The 26,712-nt window shown below is 35.8% G+C and overlaps 1 protein-coding gene and 1 pseudogene across 10 annotated transcripts in view; one reads left to right on the forward strand and one right to left on the reverse strand.

Moving 5' to 3' along the window:
• The window catches only part of IMMP2L (inner mitochondrial membrane peptidase subunit 2), a 1,183,069-nt gene that overhangs the window by 1,013,554 nt on the left and 142,803 nt on the right, over positions 1-26,712 (reverse strand). The window lies entirely within an intron of this gene.
• Positions 1,646-24,876, forward strand: LOC107975916 (argininosuccinate synthase-like; annotated as a pseudogene).

The raw sequence follows: 26,712 nt of genomic DNA on the forward strand, positions 1-26,712 counted from the left end.
CACCATCCATTAATTTTAAATTTGATTTTGCTTCTTATATCACATAGCACTTATTCAAAAATAGCAGAAGAATACTTCTATCTATCTGTTGTCCTGTAAAAAGAAAATACTATTATTTCTCTTTCTTGTTCAAACACTCTAAGGATAAAAGTACTGTTTTCAAAAATGATGAGGTTCCTGCAGATAACATTTACCCACAGGATTTGAGGCTTTTTTGTGACATAAAGTGCAGAGTACTTTGAGGATGGTTACAGATGCAATGGCACAGAAAAGGCTTTTAACTTTGGCTCATTTCCTCTGACCACCATGTCTCCATTCTAAATTATAACCTCTCAAGCTACAGATCCTTTAAAACTAGCTTTTAAACTAGCTTTCTGTGGTATCATCACAAAATAAGAACACTTCGTTACTTGAAAGTAAAAGCACAAAATTATTGGACTCAATAACAGTTCTCATTATTGCAAACCAATAAACAAGGTTCAACAAGAACTCGTTTTAGCTATTGCTTATCAAGCTGCCAAAAAATAAATCCAAAAGAAACCAAAGAAAAACCTGCCTTAACAATATAGATGGTTTCTTATTCATAAACTATCTTTAACATCAAAAATGGCTAGCATGTATGCCAGTGTTATTGCCTTGCATAACACAATCTTAAGCTAAGCACTAAAGTTCTGTCATTCACATCTAGAATAATAATTTTTTTTACAAAAACTAAAATACGGCCAGGCGCAGTGGCTCACGCCTATAATTCCAACACTTTGGGAGGCCAAGGTGGGCAGACAACGAGGTCAGGAGATCAAGATCACCCGGGCCAACATGATGAAACCTCATCTCTACTAAAATACAAAAAATTAGCCAGGCATGGTGGCGCGTGCCTGCAGTTCCAACTACTCAGGAGGTTGAGGCAGGGGAATCACCTGAAACCAGGAAGCGGAGGTTGCAGTGAGCCAACATCACACCACTGCACTCCAGCCTGGAGACAGAGCAAGACTCTGTCTTTAAAAAAAAAAAAAAAAAAAAAACTAAAATACTAAATAACCCCATTTTTAATAGAAATTTGTTTTATGATATAACCCATACCAAATGCTAGCTGCTCAGCCAAATCACTTTTAGAGTCCATACAGCCCTTTATATCTAAAAGAAAATAATAAAAGTGCTAGGAAACAAGAAGTATCTGGGCCGGTTACCCTTGGTTAGGACTGAGAAATTAGCTGGCACAGACAGCAAGACCGGGACCAAATATTCAACCAGTTGGCTGGGGATAGTGAGTTGAGGTCAAGGAGATGACCCATATAGCTGTAAAATTAAGTATAAAAAGGGGAAATTGGGCAAATATACTGAGGATAATGGGAGCCAGGTTTTCTAATGTTGGAGAAGGAACCTACAAGTACAAAAAGGGGAAGGAAGAATAAACCCTGTCGTTTGGAATTGAGGAGATCAGTGGGAACATATATTTTTAGATAATCACTGATCAATAGATAGATAGATGGAGATGTATATGTATATATGTACATACATATATACATGTAATGTACATATGTATTAGTCCGTTTTCATGCTGCTGATAAAGACATACCCGAAACTGGGAACAAACAGAGGTTTAATTGGACTTACAGTTCCACATGGCTGAGGAGGCCTCAGTATCATGGCAGGAAGCAAAAAGTACTTCTTACATGGCAGTGGCAAGAGAAAAATGAGGAGGAAGCAAAAGCAGAAACCCCGGATAAACACATCAGATCTCGTGAGACTTATTCACTACCACGAGAATAGCACAGGAAAGACCGGCCCCCATGATTCAATTACCTCCCCCTGGGTCCCTCCCACAACACATGGGAATTCTGGGAGATACAATTCAAGTTGAGATTTGGGTGGGGACACAGCCAAGCCATATCAATATATGTATGTACATGCATATATGTACATACATATATACATATAATGTGCAAATCTATATTTCCTAGGTTTGTTCACTGAAAAGATCTAGAAGCAAAGATACCTCAGTAGCAAAGAGCAACCTTAGACACAGTAGCAAAGAGCAACCTTAGCATCCACTAAAAGAAACCAGAAGTCTTTGGTAGCGCCAGGGCTGGGGCAAGAAAAGTACAAGATAAGCTTGAACCACACCTTTTAACATGAGGAACTGAGAACATAGCATCGCTTTTGTGGTAATAATGCCCAAAATAACAACTTATTCATAAGGAAACATCAGATAAACCCAAGTAGAGAAACAAAACATAGCTGTACTCTTCAGAAATGTCAAAATCATTAAAGATAAGGCAAGATTAATGAAGATTCCAGATTGAAGGAGAGCAAAGAGCCAGGGCAGCTAAATACAAGGCTTAGATTCTGGACATATAAAGAACATCATTGGGACAGTTAGTGAATTATGAATTGAATCTGTGTAATAGATGGTAATATTGTATCAATACTAGTTTCCTATTTTGGTGGTTATACTGAGATTATGTAGGGAAATGTCCTTATTTTTAGAAAATAGTCATTGAAGTACTAAGGGAGTACTGGGGCATCATGTCTCCAATGTACTCTCGAGCCAAAAAAAACTTCAAAATAATAATAATGTGTAATGGTAAGAGGAGAGGGAGGACAGATTGAGAGAGAGAGAGAGAATATGATAAAGCAACTATAATAAAATCTTAATATTGAAAATTTGAGTGAAAATCATATCAGTTCTTTGTACTATTCTTGCCATGTTTCTATAAGCTTGAAATCATTGTCAAATGATTAAAAAACAAAGACATGTTTGGCCCTAAATGCCCATATAACTATTAAGAAAAACCTTAACTCTCTATGAAGGGCCACAATCTGCTCTGAATTTTGAATATAAAAAAGTATGCTTGTGCTAGAGGCTAATATAGCCTATATAATTCTAAGGGCACTAAACAAATAAAATAAGGATGTTAAAAGGTGACTTGAACGTGTCTAAAATCTGTAAAATGTTAATTCTTACAGAATACTTGGCTTAGAAAGATGATGTACACTGGGGAATTATAAATATAAGGATAAAATTGCAAAATTTCCCTGATAGTCACAAAATAAGACCTATGTAGACAACAGTATGCATCACCCAGATCCCCCTTCAAAGAAGCACTCACTCATGGCCCATATATGGGCAGTGCAGTCAGTAGACAGCCGCCAGGTCAGTAGACTTCAACATTGCCACAGCTGCAGAGAACCGCCCTCCCTTGGGGTATTCGACATCCTCAGACAGGGCAGGGGTAACTTGAGACAACTCTGAAGGCCACACTGTCTGAGGGCCCCACTGGCTTGTCTAGGGTTCTGTCAGGCCTGCCTCACAGTTTTGCTTCCTCCCCTGCTCAATCCTGTATCTTTCTTCTTCCTTTCCCCAGGGATGATCCCTAAAATACATCTCACACCCCAAGCTCCATCTCAATGTCTGCTTCTAGGGAACCCAACCTGCCACAGGACCTCTTTTGTGACTTGACAAAACATAGCTTGATATAGGCACATTTTATAATTTTCTCTTGTGAGTAGGTAACTTTATTTCCTCACAAGACAGGTATAAATTTTTTTCAGGTAAATTCTGTCTCTAAATCTCATCCATTTACCTTCTCATGCGGTGTGACAGAAAAAGTGTACTTTCCCCTTTTCATGTTAGCCAAATACAAAAGATAATCATTGTTTAAACAACAAATTTCCCTCTTATGGTCCATTGGCTCCTGCTGCTTGTTCCTGTAGTGAAATAGAAATACAACAAAACGATTTCCATGGCAATAGGTAATAATCTAGCAAATGTGAATTTCCGACTTAGCAACAGAACAAAGCAAGAAGAAATTATGGAACTGCAGTGGGGCTAAATTTCAATTTCTGTGTATTTTTAGTATCATATTTTAAAACAAAAAAAGCACAAATGCAGACACATTAACACGTAACTATGAAGAATAAAATTCTAATTATAGGATAAATTTAAGAGACCTCAATAATCAACCTGTAATATCACTCCTTACTTCACTACTAAAATATATTCAACTAACATAAAAAACCTTACCTTACAAATTTGAGAATTCTTACACTTATTTCAAAGCCTATTATCTACTATAATAGCAGTCCCAATTACTAATATATCCTGTTATTTTCATTTTTAGTAATAATTACAAATATGGCTTATTGCTAATATGTAAATGAAAGATTTTCAAAGGACTAAAGAATCTCTAGAAAGCACAGGAATAGAGGAACTGGAAAGACTGCAAGCATCAGGAGCAGATCTCTTGCTGATACTCCATTAGTCGAGGCTCTCCACTCCCTTGTGGAACATGCAGCACCCTGTACAGGCTACTCTCTACTCTGCACCTGCTCTTCTTCCCACCCCTGAGCTTCACACTCACCAAGAGGGGTTGTTTTCTTCCCACACTTATTACCATTTTTTCTTGTTATAGTAATTATATAGTTTAACTATATTATTCACAATCTGATGAAATATGAGTGCAGAAAGGATTATCATATCCAAGAAAGTAAGTACAACGCTTTGCAAAGATTTGATAAAGATGAATCACTAAAACTATGAACAAATTAGATATGGGCAATGTTAGGCTGTGGACAGTTACAGAAAAAATAATTCAAATCTAGGATTCTACACCCAGATTGCTTTGTAAGTGTCTTAAATTTCTGCACTTTTAAATAACCCAACGTGAAAATTACAGGTAATGCACTGCCTTCGTTTTATACAGAATGACTATCCAAAGATGCAAATTTTTTTAAATAAAAAGCTTCAGCCTTATACAATCAGAAAAATGGCAAAAAGACAAACAACTACGATAAGAGTATGAGTTCAAGGAAACCTGAATAGAGGTCCTTAATATATGCCAACACGACCATACCTCTCTCTCAGTTGCCTCCACTCTCCAGATGGGATTCCTGCCCTCTGTTCTAAAGGATGACATTGAGCACTGCCCGCCTTGTCCTTGACCTCAGATATGCACTTCTTCAATCTTAGGCTAACTCTTCTCGGTTGGCAACGGAGGTTCAGAAAGTGTCTCCTTGCTTCAATGTCCTCTCCTAGCTTTTTATATGCAAATTCTTCATTACCAGCTTGATTGCATTTATATCCAGCATACAGCAATGTGCAAACTATATTTTCTCTTTGGCTATTAGCGACCCAAGGAGGACCTCAGACAAGAACATACTTTTAGCCCCAAAGTAACATGGGCAATCACATTTCCAATCTTTTAAGCACCCTTCCAATGGATATACTGTCTAACCAGGAAAAAGATTAACTGGACCAGTCAAGTCTCTTTTTCCTATTCTAGCCACATATAAATGATCAATGCCCCCACCCACTGGAAATGTACAGAAGCTACAATAAAAAGAATTTCCTGCCCAGGGCCAAGAATTTATAGATTTAGATTCTAAAGCATCTGATGTGACTACTTTTTTATTTTATTGCCTTAACTTCCTTAGCTACAACTGAACACACTTCCCATCAACCTATTACTTCTTTACCTCCCTCCAGTTTTCCTGGCCTTTAACTCAATGCCTCTCCTAAGTATGCTTGAGCTGTGTTTACTCAAACCACCTCTGACATCAAGTGAGAAGTGTTTTTCCTTCTGACACCAACCAATTCTGACACAAACTCGAAGTCCCATAATTCAATTAATTCTGATAATAACAACCAGGAGTTAGCATCAGATTTTTTAGTGCTCAGTCCCACAAAACAAGGTCCCTAGGTTACACACACTTCTGTCCAACTTGGCTATAAAGTCTGAAGTGGGAGGGTCCTCCCCTCACTTCAGGTTCAGTAATTTGCTAGAGTGGTCATAAAACTCCAAAAAACACTTTACTTACCATTACCGGTGCATTAAAAGTACCACAAATGAAGAGCCAGATGAGGAGGTAAATCTAGTGAGGTCTGGAAGGGTCCAGAGCATAGTAGCTTTTGTCCCCATGGAGCTGGGGGGGGGGGGGGTCCCACCCACCTGGCATGTGGATGTGTTCGCCAATTATAAAAGTCTCAGAACCCAGGCATTTAGGGGTTTTCGTGGAGGCTGCATTACATAAGCGTTATTCATTAAATCACTGGCCATCAGTGATTAGCTCAATCTCCAGCCCCTTTGCCCTGCCCAGAGGTTGTAACATGAGATTAAAAGTCCCAAGCTGCTAATCAAGGCTTGGTCTGTTGGGCAACCAGCCTGCAACCTGAAGCTTTTTAAGAGCCCACCAAGAATAACCTCACTAGAACAAAAGATGCTCTCATCACCGTAATGACTCAGGAAATTCCAAGGATTTCTGAAGCTCTCTGCTGGGAACTGGAAACAAAAAAAGAAATATCTTTCTACCCTACTATAATGCTTTAATCTCTTTTTTCCACTTTTTCACAGATCTTACAAGTGAATAGCCAGTTACTTGTTCCCTGGCTCTGCAACAGCTCTCCTCCCATTACCTTTTGTAAAAAACATGTCCCATTTCTCTTTCCCTTCCTTCTCCTTCCTCAAGTTTTGCACCAAACAATGTGCAGAATTTAGAACACTGCATATTTTCAATTAAACTTACTCTATTGTCTGCTGTGCTCAGGGAATATCTGCAGTCTGTAAACTCTGCATGCTAGGAAGAGCTATTTAATCTTGCTCCTGACATTTTACGTAGGAGGGAATGGTTTACAGGCTCAGTGTCTCTAGAAAGAACACTCCCCAAGGAACAACGTATTTATTTCTCAATGTTCATTTTCTGTTTTACTCTTAAAATCTTTCCTACCACCATCCCTCACTCCCAAGAGTACAACTTTGAAATCTAATGTATAAAACTAGCAGAAATTAAAGTTTATCCTATACTTACATTAAAAGCTACTCCTACTTGAAGATATGCAGACCCCTCCAAATCCTTCTTTTGATTCTCTGCTCACATAAGTGGGTTTTATGTACGTGTGTTTTTTTCCACAAAGGAGAGGCCCAAAGATAGCCAAGAGATCAGGATTGGAACAGTTTCTTAACATCATATTCTCACATTTTCAAAATTTCCTCCTTTATTAGTGATAAACTTTTAAAAAACTGATTTCAAAATAGGAAACAGTTGTTCATCAGTCTGCTAGTCTCACTTTCACCAATCAACATATTTCATTGATGATAATATAATTTTTAAAATATTTTACCATCTCTGGAATCAAGATATATCTTACAGTCAATAATATCATAGTTTAATTGACAATATTTTTGATAAAGTACATGAAGAAATACTTTATCATAAATACATAAGACAAAGATAAAATAAATGACACAAAGATGAATCTTAGGTTTGATAAATACATTAAGTTCCTCTCTCAACAGTTTCTGGCTTACCTCAGATATAACCTATGTAAAGCATTTAGCATTAAATACAGTATAACAGATTTTCATTGCTGCCATCATTGATGACATCAACATCATCAACATCATCATCATTTCTAAACAAATAACAAAAGTCTCAGAAACAAATATGAATCAAGTTAGGGTTCTGATGTGTTCTCCTTATTCTATTTCTTTTCTGAGTGCCATTTTTGTTTGTTTGTTTTCTGTCCTAATTTTCTAAATTTTTCATTTGTCCCCATATTAAAAAACAGTAAACACTCTGATGGGGTTATGTAAGGTTGTGCTAAATGACTTAGCTCAGAGTATTCAAGCCGAAATAAGTTAGTTCTTTCATCTCAAAGAAATAAGTAAATAAATAAAGTAATAAAGTTCTTTCATCTCAAAGAACTTTAAATATCCGTCCCTGTCACTAGCTACCAAATCAAAAACCTAGGAATCTCATTGGAAAATAGACTATAAGACAATTCCACGGTTATGAGTTTTAAAAGATGACTCTAATCGATCATCTTTTTTTTTGTACTTATTTTTTGTATATTTGTAAAATAGTAGTTACATGAAGCAAATAATATCAGTGTAAGGCCCATTCTCTTTTCAGGCTACTCGACATGCAGAAATGGTGGCCATTGATCAGGTCCTTGATTGGTGTCGTCGAAGTGGCAAGGGTCTTTCTGAAGTATTTGAACATACTGTTGTATGTCACTGTGGAGCTGTGCATTATGTGTGCAGCTGCTCTCCACCTGATGAGTATCCTTTGACTTCATGAGTTAATGTCTTGTACCATTCATGTGAACATGAGAGTGGCCAAACATATAGCGCAGCAGGAAGCAGAGGGCAGCTGTGACGGGACTGGTCAGCAGTGGTTAGGATGGCGAAAACACTAAGAAGCCAAAGGAGGCAAGAGTGGTCAGACAGAGCAGGTGTGGCCAATTGCCTCAATCATCTTTTTTTTTCAAGCAAAAGTATCAAGTTATATTTTCTATTTTTTCTTCCACATCACTCTTCTACCCTCTGCCATTTTTTCTTTCTCCATAAATGGAAACCTAAAATGTATTTCTACTATAATTAGAAAGCAATCAATAAAAAATTTTAGTCCAATTTTGTTCGTGTCTCCACACATTACTACATGAACTCAGTTTTACTTTATACTGTATTATAATCATTTGAGCAAAATTTCTTTATTTCTTGTAAGTGAATGCATAAGAAATATCTACATTTTAATGAAAATCATAGTACAGGTACAAAATTTCTAAAAGTGAGAAAATGAAGCAAACACAATACAGCTTTTTGGTACTTTTACATATGTAATCTTTCTTTATTCTGCTGTTGATAGTTTTTGCCTTTCGCCCATTTAAGTAAGTTAATTGAAAGCATAGTATAATTTAATCTCTATTGTACTAAAAATACACAACTATCTATAGTAATATTATTCTGCAACATTCTCAAAAAAACTATTGGGCATTAATTCCATCTGGACTCTCCACTAAATAAGCATTAGTAAACAAATTTACTTAAACTATAAAATTCATATTACTGAATTTGCATATATCCAGAGTGTCTGAAGAAGAGAAAACAAACATATGAGAAAAAGCTCATCATCACTGGTCATTAGAGAAACGCAAATCAAAACCACAATGAGATGCCATCTCATGCCAGTTAGAATGGCGATTATTAAAAAGTCAGGAAACAACAGATGCTGGTGAGGCTGTGGAGAAATAGGAATGCTTTTACAGTGTTGGTGGGAGTGTAAATTAGTTCAACCATTGTGGAAGATAGTGTGGCAATTCCTCAAGGATCTAGAACTAGAAATACCATTTGACCCAGCAAACCCATTACTGGGTATATACCCAAAGGTTTATAAATCATTTTACTATAAAGACACATGGATATGTATGTTTATAAAGACACATGGACACGTACGTTTACTGCGGCACTATTTACAATAGCAAAGACTTGGAACCAACCTAAATGCCCATCGATGATAGACTGGATAAAGAAAATGTGGCACATATATACCACGGAATACTATGCAGCCATAAAAAGAATGAGTTCATGTCCTTTGCAGGGACATGGATAAAGCTGGAAGCCATCATTCTCAGCAAACCAACAAAGGAACAGAAAACCACATGTTCTCACTCATAAGTGGCAGTTGAACAATGAGAACACATGGATACAGGGAGGGGAACATCACACACCAGGGGCTGTGGAGGCTGGGGGGCAAGGGGAGAGACAGCATTAGGACAAATACCTAATGCATGCAGGGCTTGAAACCTAGATGATGGGTTGACAGGTGCAGCAAACCACCATGGCACATGTATACCTATTTAACAAACCTGTGCGTTTTGCATATGTATCCCAGAACTTAAAGTAAAATAAAAATGAAAAAGAATAGATAAATATAGTTAGCAAATTATATGTATATATACAATACTATTGTAACAATATACAATGCTAGTCTGTAGTTTGTAACTTTTTCTCATAAAATAAATGAAGCTTTAGAAAACATTTTTCACTGGGTGCGGTGGCTCACGCCTGTAATCCCAGCACTTTGGGAGGCCGAGGAGGGCGGATCACAAGGTCAGGAGATTGAGACCATCCTGGCTAACACGGTGAAACCCCATCTCTACTAAAAATACAAAAACAAAATTAGCTAGGCATCGTGGCAGGCGCCTGCAATCCCAGCTACTCGGGAGGCTGACCCAGGAGAATGGTACGAACCAGGGAGGCAGAGCTTGCAGTGAGCTGAGATCGTGCCACTGCACTCCAGCCTGGGCAACAGAGCGAGACTCCATCTCAAAAAAAAAGAAAACATTTTTCACTATAAGAAAATAAAATTACTTATAATAGACATATTTCCAATATTTATATTCTCTGTAGTCCTCTAGTCCTTTATCTAGACATATATACTATATTTTTCAAATACTGGAATTATAGTATACATCATTTTGTAACTTGCTTTTTTGTTAGACAATATTATAGGAGCACTTTCAATATTCATAGTCTTCGAAAACATGATTTTTGAATGGCTGTATGAATATTCCATCATTTGTAAATATTGTAGTTGATTTTGCTAACCCACCACTATTGGACAGTTACTACCATAATAATGCAGTAGCGAACATCCCTTTATCTTTGCTCTGGTCTCTGATTTATGTCTTGGAAAAAAATTCTAAAAGTTGAAAGTACCAAGTAAAGACATGTAAATATTGTCAAGCCTTTTGATGCCTACCACCAAACTGTTCTTTCTCCAATATCTATAAGAGTACAGTTTAAAGAAACCATCAATATTGTGTTGCTGGTATGATGGATGAAAAAGTATGTCTCATTTAATTTCATGCCATTTCATTTACAAGTAAGATTAATCACTTTAATAAATTCATTTTTCATTTTCTTTTTTGAACTATCTGTTCATGACCTTTGCCTATTATCCTTCGGATGTATTTGCTTTTTATTACTATTTTGTGGCTGTTTTTTATATAGGAGTGATATGTTTGATGTTGCAAATACTTTTCCAGGTTCTCATTCACTTTATCATTTCATGTTTTTTTGACATATAAGAGACTTTCATTTTGCATAATCAAATTTGTTAAACTTTTCCTTCATTATATGTCCCTTTGGTTTTATATCGAGGAAGGCCTTTCTGGGCCTACTATGAAATAATTCATTTATACTTTCTTCTAAGTATTTTATGACTTACATTTAATATTATTTCTATATTTAACCCATCAGAAATGCATTTTGTATACAGAATTGGAGAGAGCTAATCATGTTTTTTTCAGACAAAAGTATTTTAACACGTCAAGTTTAAACCATAAACACTTTTCGGATTAATTTTTTTCCATAAGTTTTTGGGGTGGAGGTGGTATTTGGTTACATGAGTAAAAGAAAACTACTGACTGATATCCTTGATGAACACAGATGCTAAACTCCTTAACAAAACACTAGCTAACCTAATCCAACAACATATCAAAAAGATAGTCCACCATGATCAAGTGGGTTTCATACCAGGGATGCAGGAGTGGTTTAACATACACAAGTCAATAACTGTGATACACCATATAAACAGAATTAAAAATAAAAATCACATGATCATATCAGTAGGTAAGAAGTATTCGACAAAATCCAGCATCCATTTATGATTAAAACTTTCAGCAAAAATCGACATACAAGGCATATACCTCAATGTAATAAAAGCCATTTATGACAAACCCACAGCCAACATAATACTAAATGGGGAAAAGTTGAAAGCATTCCTTCTGAGTACTGGAACAAGACAAGGATGCCCCCTCCCACCACTTCTCTTCAGCATAGTACTAGAAGTCCTAGACAGAGCAAACAGACAAGAGACAGAAATAAAGGGCATCCAAATCGGTAAAGAGGAATTCAAACTGTCACTGTTTGCTGAAGACATGATCATTTACCTTGAAAACCCTAAAGACTCCTACAGAAAGCTCCTAGAACTGATAAAAGAATTCAGCAAAATTTCCAGATATAAGATTAATGTACACAAATCAGTAGTTCTTCTATACACCAACAGTGACCAAGCAGAGAATCAAATAAAGAACTGAACCCCTTTTACAACAGCTGCAAAAAAAAAAAAAAAACATACTTAGGAATACAGCTAAACAAGGAGTTGAAAGACCTCTACAAGGAAAACTACAAAATGCTGCTGAAAGAAATCACAGATGACACAAACAAATAGAAACACATCCCATGCTCATGGATGGGTAGAATCAATATTGTGAAAATGACCATACTGCCAAAAGCAGTCTACAAATTCAAAGCAATCTCCACCAAAATACCACCATTATTCTTCACAGAATTAGAAAAAACAATTCTTAAATTCGTATGGAACCAAAAAAGAGCCTGCATAGCCAAAGCAAGACTAAGCAAAAAGAACAAATCTGGAGGCATCACACTACCTGATTTCAAACTATACTGTAAGGCCATAGTCATCAAAACAGCATGGTACTGGTTTAAAAATAGGCACATAGACCAATGGAACAGAATAGAGAACCCAGAAATAAACCCAAATACATACAGCCAATTGATCTTCAACAAAGCAAACAGATTAATTTTTTTTTGACCCAGTATCTCTTTCTGTTGCCCAGGCTGGAGTGCAATGGCATAATCTCAGCTCACTGCAACCTCCACCTCCCAGATTCAAGTGTGCTTCAGCCACCTGAATGGCTGGGATTACAGGCATGCACCACCATGCCTGGCTAATTTTTTTATTTTTATTAGAGACAGGGTTTCATCATATTGCCCAGGCTGGTCTCCAACTCCTGGTCTCAAGTTATCCATCAGCCTCGGCCTCCCAAAGTGCTGGGATTACAGGCATGAGCCTCTGCACCCGGCCTAGATGTATTATTAATGCATTATTATTAATGTATCCTTTCATACTAACAACACCTAAGTTGTTTTTAACATGTACTAACATTTCCTACCTTTTAAACATGTAGTAGTATATCCTATCATTTAAACATGTACTAGCATATCCTATCTTTAGGCTCCTTTAATATAGAGTCAAGGTTCTCCTTCTCCTTGCTTCTCATGCTACCAGCACTATAAAGTAAGAGAATCAACAAAACATCCTATATTATAAAGAGTAGTTTGACGTTTTGGCTCTATGTAGAACACATCAATTATATCTATAATATATTAATTTAAAAAGTGAACTCAATTCCTCTAGCTATTGAAAAAGATTTGCCCCAGAAGTCTTTTCTGAGTCCTTAGTCCCACTCTCCATCTGAACGTGATACCTCTCCTGTGTGTTTTCCAAGACCTCTCAACGTATCTGATCACAGCCCTTATCACCTTATATTTCTGACTTACTAGTCAGTCCCCCAACTAAACCAAAAGAATTTCAGAAGAACTATGTCTCAGATATTTTATCACTATCACCTAGCTCATAGTAAGCAGTCTGTAAATATTTGTTAAATAAATGAATGAGTACAAGACTACAAGACTTTTAATTCCTTTCAGGCCTGCCAGTGACTAATGATTGCAACAGTGAATAAGTCACTTAACATTTTAGACTGTGGTGAACAATTCAGAAATCAGTAATTTCTTAGCACAAAGATCTCTTAAGATTTTTCAATCTCAAAATTCTATGATGACATGACCTGTATCCCCAGAACCCAATTTTACACACCCTGCTGCTACACCTCTTGCTTGGTAATATTCTCCTATCCCCACCAGTCTGACCCTTCCAGACTTCCTTGACCTTCTCCAGCCTACCCCACTGTCCATTTAAAATGTTCTCACCTTGTGCTCCTTAAGGCTTTTCTATAGATCAGCCATCTATATCTGTAGTCTGAACAACAGTGCATTTTACTGTACCTTCCCCATGTTAAATTTGTGTGTAGATATACTGCATGGCTTATTCAGAAGATATCGGTGATGTGAAATGCTTAGGCATAAGGTTAAAAAGGAGCTCTTAATCTCTTGCTTACCCCATAGACTTAACTTTGGAAATGCGTATGACATTAGATTAATGACTACATCCTACTCTAAAACAAAATGCCTCAAGAGTATTAGTATTATTTTATAATTTTACAACTTTTCTTGTTTCCATAATGATCAACAGAAGTGACATGATTTTGCAGTCATGCCAAAAAAGAAAAAAAAAAGGATTATACTGATAATCTCTTCCCAAATATATTCTGGTGAGGAAAGGTTTATTTTGTTGCTTTTTGCTTTTTGTCATTTCCTTGCTCTAGTTTAGTTGTTTTAAATATTTCCATAAATGTTGGGAGTAAGTTTACTTTGGACAGAACAGATTTGCTTCTATTTTTAAGAATTTGATAGCATGTGGTGAGATCGTTTATCTTGTTGAAATACCCCAAAAACTCAGCCTCTTGATCTAAAATGCAATCCAATAAGTTATAACATGAGTTAAGGTTAATCTGTAAATAAAATACAATTCCAATTTGCTAGTGAATACTTACCTGTAAATACTAAAGACAGTATTTTAACTCGAACATTTTCTGATTGCCAACCTATTATAAGTGTTATGGGGGAGCAAAGGCAATTAAAGTCAATATTCTGCCTCCAAGGAGTGTATTCTGATTAAGACAGACCTGTGCTTAACTAACAATAACACAAGGCAGAATAGGGTTCTTTAAAGAAAAACAAATCCTGTAGTAGCAAAAGAATTTTAGTATTAAAATAATATATAGATAAGTAGGATTAAAACTGCAGTTCTAATACCTTTCCAAATTTCAATGTACTTCTTTGAATAAGAGAAAAATTAACCAGCCATGTCCTTTCCAAAGAAACACTACAGATTACACATCCTGTAGCACTCTGGAATTATGGGCTCTGACTGGTAGTAGACTACTACTTCTGTTCAAGAGGTTCTTTAAATATTCATGAAGTCTGATTGAGAAAAATGTTAAGCAAGTCATGATCATACTGAGCAATTCAACTGGTAAACCACGGACTGCATAGCTACGTTCAACATCAGATGGAAGGAATAATTTGAGAGACTATTAAGGAATAGAATTAGGAAGACTATAGGCTCATTATTAAACCATTATTTATTTAACACTGCCAACATTCCAAACACAGTGGTAAATGCAAGACTGGTGAATACAATCCATAAAAATATTCTCTGAGAGACTGCTTATCATGTTATAAATTCAAGGTTTTTAAAAAATAATAGAAGCCAGGTAGGGTGGCATGCATCTCTAGTCCCATCTACTCAGGAGGCTGAGGCAAGAGGACTGCTTGAGCCCAGGAGTTCAAGGTTGTAGTGAGCTACGACTGTGCTTGTGAATTGCCACTGCACTCCAGGCTGGACCACATAGCAAGACCCCATCTCAAAAATAATAATAATAATAAGTTAGGAAAAAGCAATCCTCCATTCATTCACAATGCACATGTCCTATATATTCAAATTAAAACCAAGCAAAAGCCTTCTGTTCTGAAACTAACTTTCTATGAAACGCCCAACTTGTATTCCCGGCAATATCAAGTTTCCTTATTCATCTCTATAGATTACCTCATATAATGAAATGGAATCATCCTTTTCCAGAATTAAGATGCTGGATCACTTTACTTGCTCAAAAACCTTAAAAGCTTTCATTTACAGATGGGCACGGTGGCTCACGCATGCAATCCCAGCACTTTGGGAGGCTGAGGCAGGCAGATCACCTGAGGTCAAGAGTTCAAGACCAGCCCAGGCAACACAGTGAAACCCCATCTCTAATAAAAATATGAAAATTAGCCAGGCACGGTAGCATGCATCAGAAGTCCCAGCTACTTGAGAGGCTGAGGCAGGAGAATTACTTGAATCACCAGGAGGTAGAGGTTACAGTGAGCCAAGATCGCGCCACTGCAATCCAGCCTGGGTGACAGAGTGAGACTCTGTCTCAAAACAAAACAAAAAAAGCTTCAATTTACTATAAAATCAAATTAAAAATCCTCAAGGTGGCATTCAAGACTCTGCATATCTGTATATTAAAACTATTTCCTAATACCTTCACAATGGAAATTTTCTGTTCCAGACACATTGCCTTCATAGTTCCACGAACACATTATGTATATTTATGTCTATTTACATCTATTCTTTCTTTTCTTTCTCTGAGACAGGGTTTCACTCTGTCACCCAGTCTGGAGTGCCGTGGTGCAATCTCGGCTCACTGCAGCCTTGACTCCCCCCAGGCTCAGGTGATCCTCCCACCTCAGCCTCCCAGGCAGCTGGGACTACAGGTGTAAGCTACCATGACCGTGATATGGTTTGGCTCTGTGTCCCCACCCAAATCTCATCTCAAATTGTAATCCCCACATGTTGAGGAAGGGACCTGGTGGGAGATGACTGTATCACAGGGTGGTTTCCCCATGCTATTCTCGTGATAGTGAGTATTCACGAGATCTCATGGTTTAAAATTGTTTAATAGGTCCTCCCCCCTCACTCTCTCTCTCTCTCTCCTGCCACCACATAAGACATCCACTTTGCCTTCCACCATGATTGTAAGTTTCCTGAGGCCTTTCCAGCCATGTAGAACTGTAAGTCAATTGAACCTCTTTTCTTCATAAATTACCCAGTCTCAGGTAGTTCTTTATAGCAGTGTAAAAACAGACTAATACAGCCCAGGTGTGTGTGTATATATATATATATATATATATATATTTTTTTTTTTTTTTTTTTTTTTTTTTTTTAAACAGGGTCTCACTTTGTCACCCAGGTTGGTGCAATCACACCTGCAATGTTGGTGCAATGTACCAGGTTGGTACAATCACTGCAGCCTCAAGTAGTAAGTATTCAAGATATATGTTTTGTTTAAAGGGGGTCAATAAAATAATCTAAGTCAACTATTTTATTTATTACACATGAAGAATCACAGGAAAAAGGTTAAGCAGCTATTCCAAATTACATAGTTTGAAAGCTACATCCCAAACACAAAACCCAATATTTTCTGGGTTGTAAAGAATCCTGCAGAGGATTGTGAAAGGGTAGAAGTGAGGATCCCTTTCTGTGTAATATTGTTAAAGTTGGGATCCTTTGATTACATGATAGCTTGAATTCTAAATACAGAGATGCCATCAGTTAAATATAAAATAATATTGGGGCAAAATTAGCCATGCCACTTGGAAGTCTTTTGAAAGGTTTGTGTTTATTTTTCTAACCTATGTATTACTGTAACAGGCATACTTGGAACAACCCCCCGACAAACACATATACTAATTAACTAATCCAGCAGCGGCATAACACACAGGGAGTTTTATCCTTTATGAAGGCCTGGCATATGCATCACATTTAACACAGGCCTAGCTCACAGTACTTTATCTACTTGGCTAGAAAACAAATGGCCACAGAAATTCATGCTAGTCAATCTATTTTTTATATATTTTGGAGTAAAAAGGATGTAAATTCATCTGAGTAGATAACTAGCATACAAAGAATTCAGGTTGAGTGTGCTACAATTAAAAATGGTCACCACAAGAAGCTGAAATATTAGGAGTGTTCAGGGGCATTACTGAGAGTCTTCAAGCAAAAAGGGTTTTCCCAACTGTCACTGTAATTACAATGAAAAAATTTTACTTCATAAGGATTTCATCTAGAACACATTATACATAACAGAATATACATGCATTCAAATGTAATAGACACATAAGGAATACCAATTTTGACTACCTTCTTCCCACAAATCACAAGTGACCTCTGAGCACAACTCTCAAGACTTTTAAATGCTTTCTGGAACTCTTTTTCCATTTAGAAATAAGTAACTACATACAACAGTTCAAGGAAAACTCAACCACTTAACTATTTCAGTGAAAACAGGTAGAAAGAAAGTCTATAAACTATACTTTTTATCCATTTGAAAAAATTTAAATTTGGAAAGGAATCACTTCATTCTTAAGGTCCCAACACCCTAAAAATATAGTTTATTCTAAATTTTCACATTTGTCAAAGACAATAATATCAAGCAGTAGCCCACAATTCCCTAAAGGAATGATGTCAATTGGTATTTCTTAAATTAATTCAGTGACCTACAGTAATGTGAGTTCTTCGTACATAATGTCTGTCAGTAGGCAGTACAAAAATTTCAGAATCACTTCTGGTGTCTGAACTCCAAAATGCAACCCAAAAAATGTGTCTAAAGTAGTTCCTTAATTCCTACTTCACCTTGCATCTGTTACTTATAGCAACGTCAGAAAAATAAAAATTACACCAGGTGTAGATTGCTAGAACTACAGTTCTACAAATTAAATACAGTACAAATTTAACCAAGATTTCTGGTAATATATAATCAGTTATCTTTCTGAGCTAAGACATTACAAGTCTGTAACTCATTTTACCAACTATGGTTTAATGAGTTTCACATGTGCTTACACAGCTCATTTTTAATTACTTACTAGACAATGTGCAATGGTGTACTTTTATAAAAATTTCAAAGGTCTCAAGAAATGGAAATACTCAAATTTAAAGGATTTATCTGTTATCTCTGAACTCTCTTTCTCTGCTTTTACTGCTCCCAAGTATACAGGCACCACGAACACAGAGACCAGCTAAAAGTTCAGGAACAGAAAATTCCAACTACATCATCTTAACAAATAACCCCACACATTATAGTTTAAAAATAGCATATTTGAAAAAAATGCACTAAAAATTATTATTAGAACTTCACACTCAAATGTCTAAAAAGTTATGAACATTTTATATTGTAATACACATAAATTCTAAAGAATATCAAAGTATAATATCAGAGAAACAACATGTGTAAGATTATAAAAGATTAGAGTATTATCTGTTTGGATTTTTACATGAATTATTTATGCACTTAAAAACATAGTTGAAGCGAGGAGAAACATAAATGATAACCTAATCACATTCTCTGAGTTTCCCTCCTAGGTCACTGGCTGCTCCTTCTCATTTTCCTGACTCCCATTATTCCTAACCTCTAAGTGTTGGACTACCCTAGGAGGGGTATAGGACTTTTGTCTTTCTCTATTCACTGTCTAGGTCACAGGTCAGTAAACTCTACCTGCAGACCAAATGTAGCTTACCACCTATTAATTTTTATAAATAAAGTTTTATTGGAACGTGGCCACATCCATTTTCTTAATTATTGTCTACAGCTCCTTTCACAATACAAGGTTAAAATTGAATAGCTGCAACAAGGACTAGATAGTGCTTCTGATCCTTTACAGAAGAAAAATTGCCAATCTCTGTCTAGGTGATCTCACTAAGGTGCATAGCTTTAAATATAATGTATATCCTGAAAATTACCCAAATTCTATCTTCAGTCCTGACTCAGATATGAATGACAACTTCTCTACATTATATTTGGATGTCTTATAGGCATACAAATTTAACATGTCTAAAAGGTAAAATTTGGTTTCTACCACCTCTGCCACTCCTTTGCCTCTTGTATCTCAATACACAATTTCCATTCATCCAATTGCTTAGGCCAAAAACTTCAGAATCCTCCTTGATTCCTCTATTTCTCTCATACTCCATATCCCAGCCATCAAAAAAGTACATCTTTAAAATATATCCAGAATCTGGCCACTTCTCAGCCACTCCAATGCTACCACCCTAACTCAAGCCACAACCATTTTCACCTGGACTATTGTAGTAGCCTCCTTACTGGCTCCCTATTTCTGTTCTTGGTCCCTTACACTCAATTTTTACAGAGCATCTAGAGTGATCATGGAATTCCACTACTGAAAACACTTCAAAAGCCATGCAAGGTGTGGCCTCTTGTTATATTCTACCTTTCCTCCCTCTTACTGACTCTGGTCACTCCCCACATGGTCTTTTACTGTCAAGCATGGTCCTGCCTTAGATCTTTGCATTTGCTCTTCTGTCTGGAAAAGTTTCCCCCATCTTATCTAGGTGGTTTAATTCCTCATTTTATTCAGGTCTCTGATCAAAGATTACCTCAAGTTAGAGGTCTTCCTTAATCACTCTCTCTAAATTAGTGACTCCTATCAATTATATATCCCTGTTAATAGGTGGATTCCCTAGAAAACAGGCTCTAAGATTCTGGGATTTGCATGCATTTTGGGGAGTGCCCTTAGGAACAACATCTGAAAGGGAGTGAAGGAAGCAGGACAGGCAGAGAAAGAAGCTGAATTGCAATGTGGTTGTAACAGAGGTTTAAGCCACAGGAACCTCTGCAGTGGGTATAGTTTTTGAAAATTATCCCACATGAGGAAAAGAGACAGGGTCTTTGAGCCCACATATACATAATGAAATTCCCAGTATCCCCAGAGTTGGGGTGTAACCTTGAGTAAGACACATAAATATTTGTTTTAGGGAAATGCAAATTAAATCCAAAATAAGATACTACTTCACACACACTAGGATAGCTAAAATCAAAAAAGATAAAAAATAACAAATGTTGGTGAGGTTGTGGGGAAAATAGAACCCTCATACACTGCTCATGGGAATGTAACATGGTACACACAGCAGCTCCTGAAAACAGGTTTGGCAGTCTCTTCAAAAGTTAAACATAAATATATCACACAACTCAGCAATACCATACCTAGAAATCTGCCTAAGAGACATGAAAACATATATCTACGGAAAGAATTATAAAAGCATATTCATGGTATTATTCATAATACCTAAAAGCAACACAACATAAAAGTCTAGCAAATGGTGTGTGGATTAACAAAATGAGGTGCATCTAAACAAAAAATAATATTCAGCAAAAAAACGAACAAAATACAGATACATACTGTAACATGGATGAACCTCAGAAACATTACACTCAGGGAAAGATGCCAACGCAAAAGACCATTTATTGTGTGATTCTTTTTAAATGAAATATCCAGAAGGGGAAAATCAATAGAAATACAAAATAGATTACTGGTTGCCTGGAGGTAGGGGTAAGAAATAACAGTAAGTGCAAATGGCCATGGGGAGTATTTTCATGATGATTAAAACATTCCAAAATTGGATTACAGTGATGGCTGTACAACCCTATACATTCACTATATCATCAATTTCTATACTTAGCATGAGTGAATTTTATGAAATGTAAATTACATATAAATAAAGACATAAAAAAGAAAAATAAATACTACTGGCTGATTCTTAAATTGACTAATAATAATGGTGACAATAACTACTACTCACTGAAAATTTGCTTAGGTTCAAGAATTGTTCTGAGTGCTTCATATGTATTAACTCATTTAATCTTCAACACAATCCTATGAAGCAGGAACTATTTTATTCCTATTTCAGAGATGAGATAACTCAGGCATGGGAAAATTAAATAGCATGCTCAAGGTCATAGAACTAAATATATATTAATTAACTTATAAAAATAAAACATTCTACCTTAAATGCTAAGCAACAGCACTTATCTAAAACAAACCAAAAAAGTAGAAGATAATACCATATGTGTATATACGTGGTAAGTTCCCTGTAAGTAGCGTATTTAAGATTTTCCAATAAGCGACCAACTTGCAACACTTCTGATTATCTGTATAGCCATTGAAACAAGTAATAAGTATAATATTTATTATAAGACAGCTTGGCCAGTACTTGGTTCATATTCAGTGAGAGACTTAATTACTGTAGACAAATATAAAGAATGCTCATGATCTAATCTACTGAATCACTATGTTCATACAGACACAGAAATATCACTATGGGTACACATAAATACAACTTTATTCTGCAACAGTCACGCATAAACACACACACAAACTCTAAGTCACACAATCTCTATAATAAAGATTTTTCTAGTGCATCATGTCACAGAACTGCAAGCATATCATTTTGTTCCTGTAACTGAAATGTACAATGGGACAAGATGAGATGACAGTGTGTTTTATCTTTTTCATATGAAAGTTCAGTAATAAATTTCACATGGCAGTAAGCCAATATGAATGAAAAACTTGGAGATACTAACTTCTCATGTATCTACCAATAAAACACTCTCAAATTTACAGATACCCCTAGAAAAGACAGCTGATAACCACATTGTATGTAGTTAATATTTTTTTAAATATGAAGGCATATAAATGATCAGCAAGCCTGACATTTAGATATTTGACAACAATGTATTTTAAGCAGTCTAATAAAACACAAAGCACAGATGTAGAGGAAGCAAGATATGTAACTAAAACCACATTCACCTTCAATTCCTTTACAGGCTAGCACTGAAAAACCTACATCAGCACTTTCTGTTTAGATGATATATTGATACAAAGCTAGAATAAAAATGGTGATAAAAAAGTACCATTTGTAATTGAAAATAAATGTTGCTAAGTGCTGACAAGCTTCTGTCAGTTAAATTGTTTTTATTTAGAAATATTCTGCATTTCCTCTATTATTCTTAAGAAACTTTGTAATTAATTTTTGTTCCAAATAATGTTTTTGTGTATTGATTACACAAACTAGTAATATTTACATTGAAGACATCCATTTAAAGTTGAAGAAACCATTTCACAGTAGCTAATTCCTACCCTTAATTCTCTTAAAATTTAACGTCCACCTAGAAAGCAATGCATCAGTAATAAATTTATGATTCAATATGGTTATCAGCCCACAGCTAAAAATTTGCAGATCTGTATAACCAAGCACATTAAAAGTCCCCATGGGTAACATATAACCATGAGTAACTCTCATAATTCAACATGCACTACAGTAAGAACCATTACAACTGCATGTTTTCATTGTTAGGTCCCAATCCATTTTTAAAAGAAGCTGTACATGTACATCACCAACTTGCACATACATGCATGCAAAATTAAATTGCCTAAAGGGTATCTTCTGAAAAACCTGAGAGTTTTTTTTAAGACATCAGTATAACCTTGGTTAAATAATCTTATGGTCTCTATATAAAGATTTGAAATTTCTGAAAATAAAAACATACAGTAACAAAGCTTGCTTCTAAGAGTAGCCAGATTCAATATTCAGGTTTAGAAAAATTACATTCATTAAATTTAAGTGAAACAAATAATTATGCTGAACTTCTACAGGATTGCCCTCAAAATCCTATACATAACTAGAAAAGTGGACAAAATATATAAAGCTATTTCAGATAGTGGACCAATGGCAGAAGAGGCATGTGATTATTAACAAAAGGGAAACAAATCAGGTGATATCTAAGACTGCCTCTATTTCAACCTAGATGCAAACTCCAAACTGTGGTATAAGAATGGGGAACTCAGAGCCTCATGGTCCAAATAAGTTGAGAAACAGATTAGAGTTTGAAGACACTGGGATGGCTGGAATTTGTGGGACATATTAAAGATAAAAAGAACGCTATGCAGAGATTGGCATAAGAATACTCATGAGGCTTTGAATAGGAATCTGTGCTGCATAGGGTGAAACTCCAAGCAGCCAAGTGAAAAATAGCAGGAAAAGATCGATTTCAGGGGAGTTATAAAGTGAACAATTCCAAGAATGAAGAGCCCTTGTTGTTGAATACCCAGAGTATTCTGTAGAGACTCCAGAAAGCTCATGCCTTAGTAGTGAGTCTAAACTAGCTCTAAAGATTACCCTAGATCATCCTTGAAAAGCATAAAAATAGCCTTGAAATGAGCAGGCTGATCTGTAAATAATTTAAATGCCTACCAAAAAAGTGGAGGGTGGTGGGGAGAGAGACCATTTAAAAGAAAAACCAAAATGTAATTAGTACTACATTAGTAACCAAAAAGAAAAACCAATGTAAATTAGTATCTACGTTGTTCAAATTCAGCTGAACAATGTAAATACTAATATTCAATGCCTAATAGTGAAAAAAAAAATTAGAGACAGACAAATAAAAGGGAGGGAAATGCTGCCCACAACTAGGAGAAAAATCAGTCAATAAAAACAGATCCAATTAACAAAGATAACAAAATTAACATTAAAAGGTCTTAAAACAGCTATTAAAATAAGTTCAATAAGATTAAAGACTTAAAGGAAATATGAACATAATGAGAAGACAAAGAGAACATATTGAGAATCACCAAATTAAGTGTCTAAATATTTAAAAATATTTTTGATATGAAAATGTTGCAGATAAGACACTACAGAAAATATCAGTGAAGCTGGAAACATAGCAACATAAATTATTTTAAACAAAGTATGAAGGAAGAAAATATTTTAAAAATAAACAGTCTTGGTAACATGTGAGGGCAACAACAATCTAACATTTTTATAATTCAAGCACTAAAATAAGAGGAAAGAGGTCAAGAAAATATTTAAAGAAAACATGCCCCCAATTTTTCTGAATTTAATGAACAATATCAGCCTACAAATCCAAGAAGTTCAACAAAGCCCAGGAAGAATAAAGAAAAACCATGACATGATATAATCAAATTGCTAAAAAAAAAAAAAAAGTAACAAAAAAATCTTAAAAGTACCCAGAAAAAAAGGCACATAATATAGGAGTAAATATAATAACACATGTCTTGTCAGAAATTATGCAAGCTGGAAGAAAATGGAATGACATTATTGGAGTGCTGTAAGAAAAAAACTGTGAGACTAAAAATCATACAGCCAGATCAAATATTTTTCAAAAATGAACACAAAGGCAAAGATGTCATTACCGATATACCCAGGACCTAGCCAAAGCCCACAACACCCCTGAAATTCTCAAAATCAAGTTCAAAAAAAGGGGTCCCCGTGAAAGTGACCATCAACATGGCACCAACTCACCAGACCTCCTTGGAGCTCTTCGTGTACCTGAACGAAGTCACGGGCAAGCACGGCATGGGCTGTATTGACATTATGGAGAACTGCTTCATTAGAATAAAGTCCAGAGGTATCTACAAGACCCCAGCAGGCACCATCCTTCACCAGGCTGATTTAGACATCGAGGACTTCACCATGGATCGGGAAGTGCACAAAATCAACCCTGAGTGTAAATCTGTTCACCACTGCATCACCAAGTCCCAGGAGCAAATGGAAGGAAAAGTGCAGGTGCCCATCTTCAAGGGCCAGGTGCACATCCTCAGCCAGGAGTCTCTACTCTCTCTCTACAAGGAGGAGCTGGTGAGCGTCAACGTGCAGGGGAATTATGAGCCAATCGATGCCACCGGTTTCATCAACATCAATTACCTCAGACTGAAGGAATATCATTATTTCCAGAGTAAGGTCACTGTCAAATAGACCCGTGTACAATGGAGACCTGGGGCCTCCTCACTTTGCAGCTCTCCCAACTACAGGTGCTAATTGTTGTGACGATTTGTAATTGTGACTTGTTCTCCCCGGCTGGCAGAATAGTGGGGCTGCCAGGCCCCAACTTTGTTCCCTGATCTCCCTGAAGCCTGCAAAATTGGTCATCAAAGGGAAGGGTGGAGGACAAATGCAGGAGTGAGCTATAAAATGACAATTAAAAAATAACAATTCTAAATATTTATGCACCTAATAATGAAGCTTCAAAACACATGAAGCAAAAACTAGAACTGAAAGGAAAAAAATGAAACCCATAATAATAGCTGGAGATTTCAACACTGCTCTCTCGGTAATTGACAGAACAAAGAGACCAGAAACAGTAAGGATATAAAATACTTCAGTGGCACCATCAACAAGTTGACCTATTTGAAATTTACAGAACACTCACCCAACAATAGCAGAATACACATAATTTGCTAATGCATGTAAAAAAATTAACCAAAATAGGGCATATGCCAGGCCTTAAAAAAATGGATTGAAATCACTCAAAGTACTTTCTTTGATCACAAAGGCGTTAAAACGGAAATCAATTAAGGAACAAGTCCTGAAATATCTGGAAGTCAAACAATATAATTCTAAATAATCAATGGAAAAAAGAAACCACAAGGGAAATTTAAAAACATCTTGAATAAAATGAAAACACAATATATCAAAATTTGTGGGAGAAAACTAAAGTACTGCTCAGAACAGTGTTTCCCCAAATGTGCTACACACTAAAAATCACATAGGGAGTTTTTAAAAATCCCATTGTACCTCATATCAATTTAATCAATTAAATAAAAATATCTGGGGATGGGAGACAGAATTATTAATTTTTAAGGATTCCCCAGACAATTCCAATTGGCAACAAAATTTGAGAGCCACTGGTTTAGAAGAAATTTTTTTTTAAAATAAACTTCTACGTTAACAAGGTAGAAAAAGAAAAGCAAATTAAAATCAAAGTACATAGAAGGGAAGAAATAATAAGAAGCAAATAATCAAAGAAATAAAAAACAAACCCAAAGCTGCTTTTTGGAAAACATTTTTAAATGATAAATAGCTAGATGACCATGGGAATAAAATAGAAAAGACACAAATTAACAAATATCAGAAATAAAAAAGGAGATATTATCCAGATACTTCAGACATCGAAACAAAAACAGAGGACTATTATGAACAATTTTATACCATAACTTAGATAAATTAAATGAACCAATTGATTAAAAGACACAAATTATAAAACTGAATCAAAATAAACCCCTCATCAATCTCAAAAGTTAAACTCATAATTAACAATCTTCCCAAAAAGAAAATTCCTGGACCAGATGGTTTCACTGGTCAATTCTATCAAATATTTAAGGAAGAATTAAACCCTATACAAACTTTTTTTAGAAAAGAAAAAAAGAAGAAATACTTCCCAGCTTGTTTATGAAGCCACCAAGCCTCCAAATCCAGATAGAGATTACAAAAAAAAAAAAAAAAAGACAGACCAATGTATCTCATACATATAGACATAAAGAAAGATCTTTAACAAAATATTACCAAATCAAACCCAGCAATATAAAAAAAAATACATCATGATGAGGGTTGGCTTATCCAGGAATGTGAGATGGGTTTAGCATCCAAAAATCCAATCAATGTAATTTACCATATTAACAGATTAAAAAACAAAACTATATGACAATATCAATAGTTACAGAAAAGCATGTGGCAATAATCCCTCAGTCCTAATTTAAGAAAAAAAAAAAATCTCAGCAAAGTTGAAACAGAAAGTGTGCCAGTTATCAACCT

The sequence above is a fragment of the Pan troglodytes genome, chromosome 6 (genome assembly GCF_028858775.2).
Source record: "Pan troglodytes isolate AG18354 chromosome 6, NHGRI_mPanTro3-v2.0_pri, whole genome shotgun sequence".
Taxonomy (NCBI): Eukaryota; Metazoa; Chordata; class Mammalia; order Primates; family Hominidae; genus Pan; species Pan troglodytes.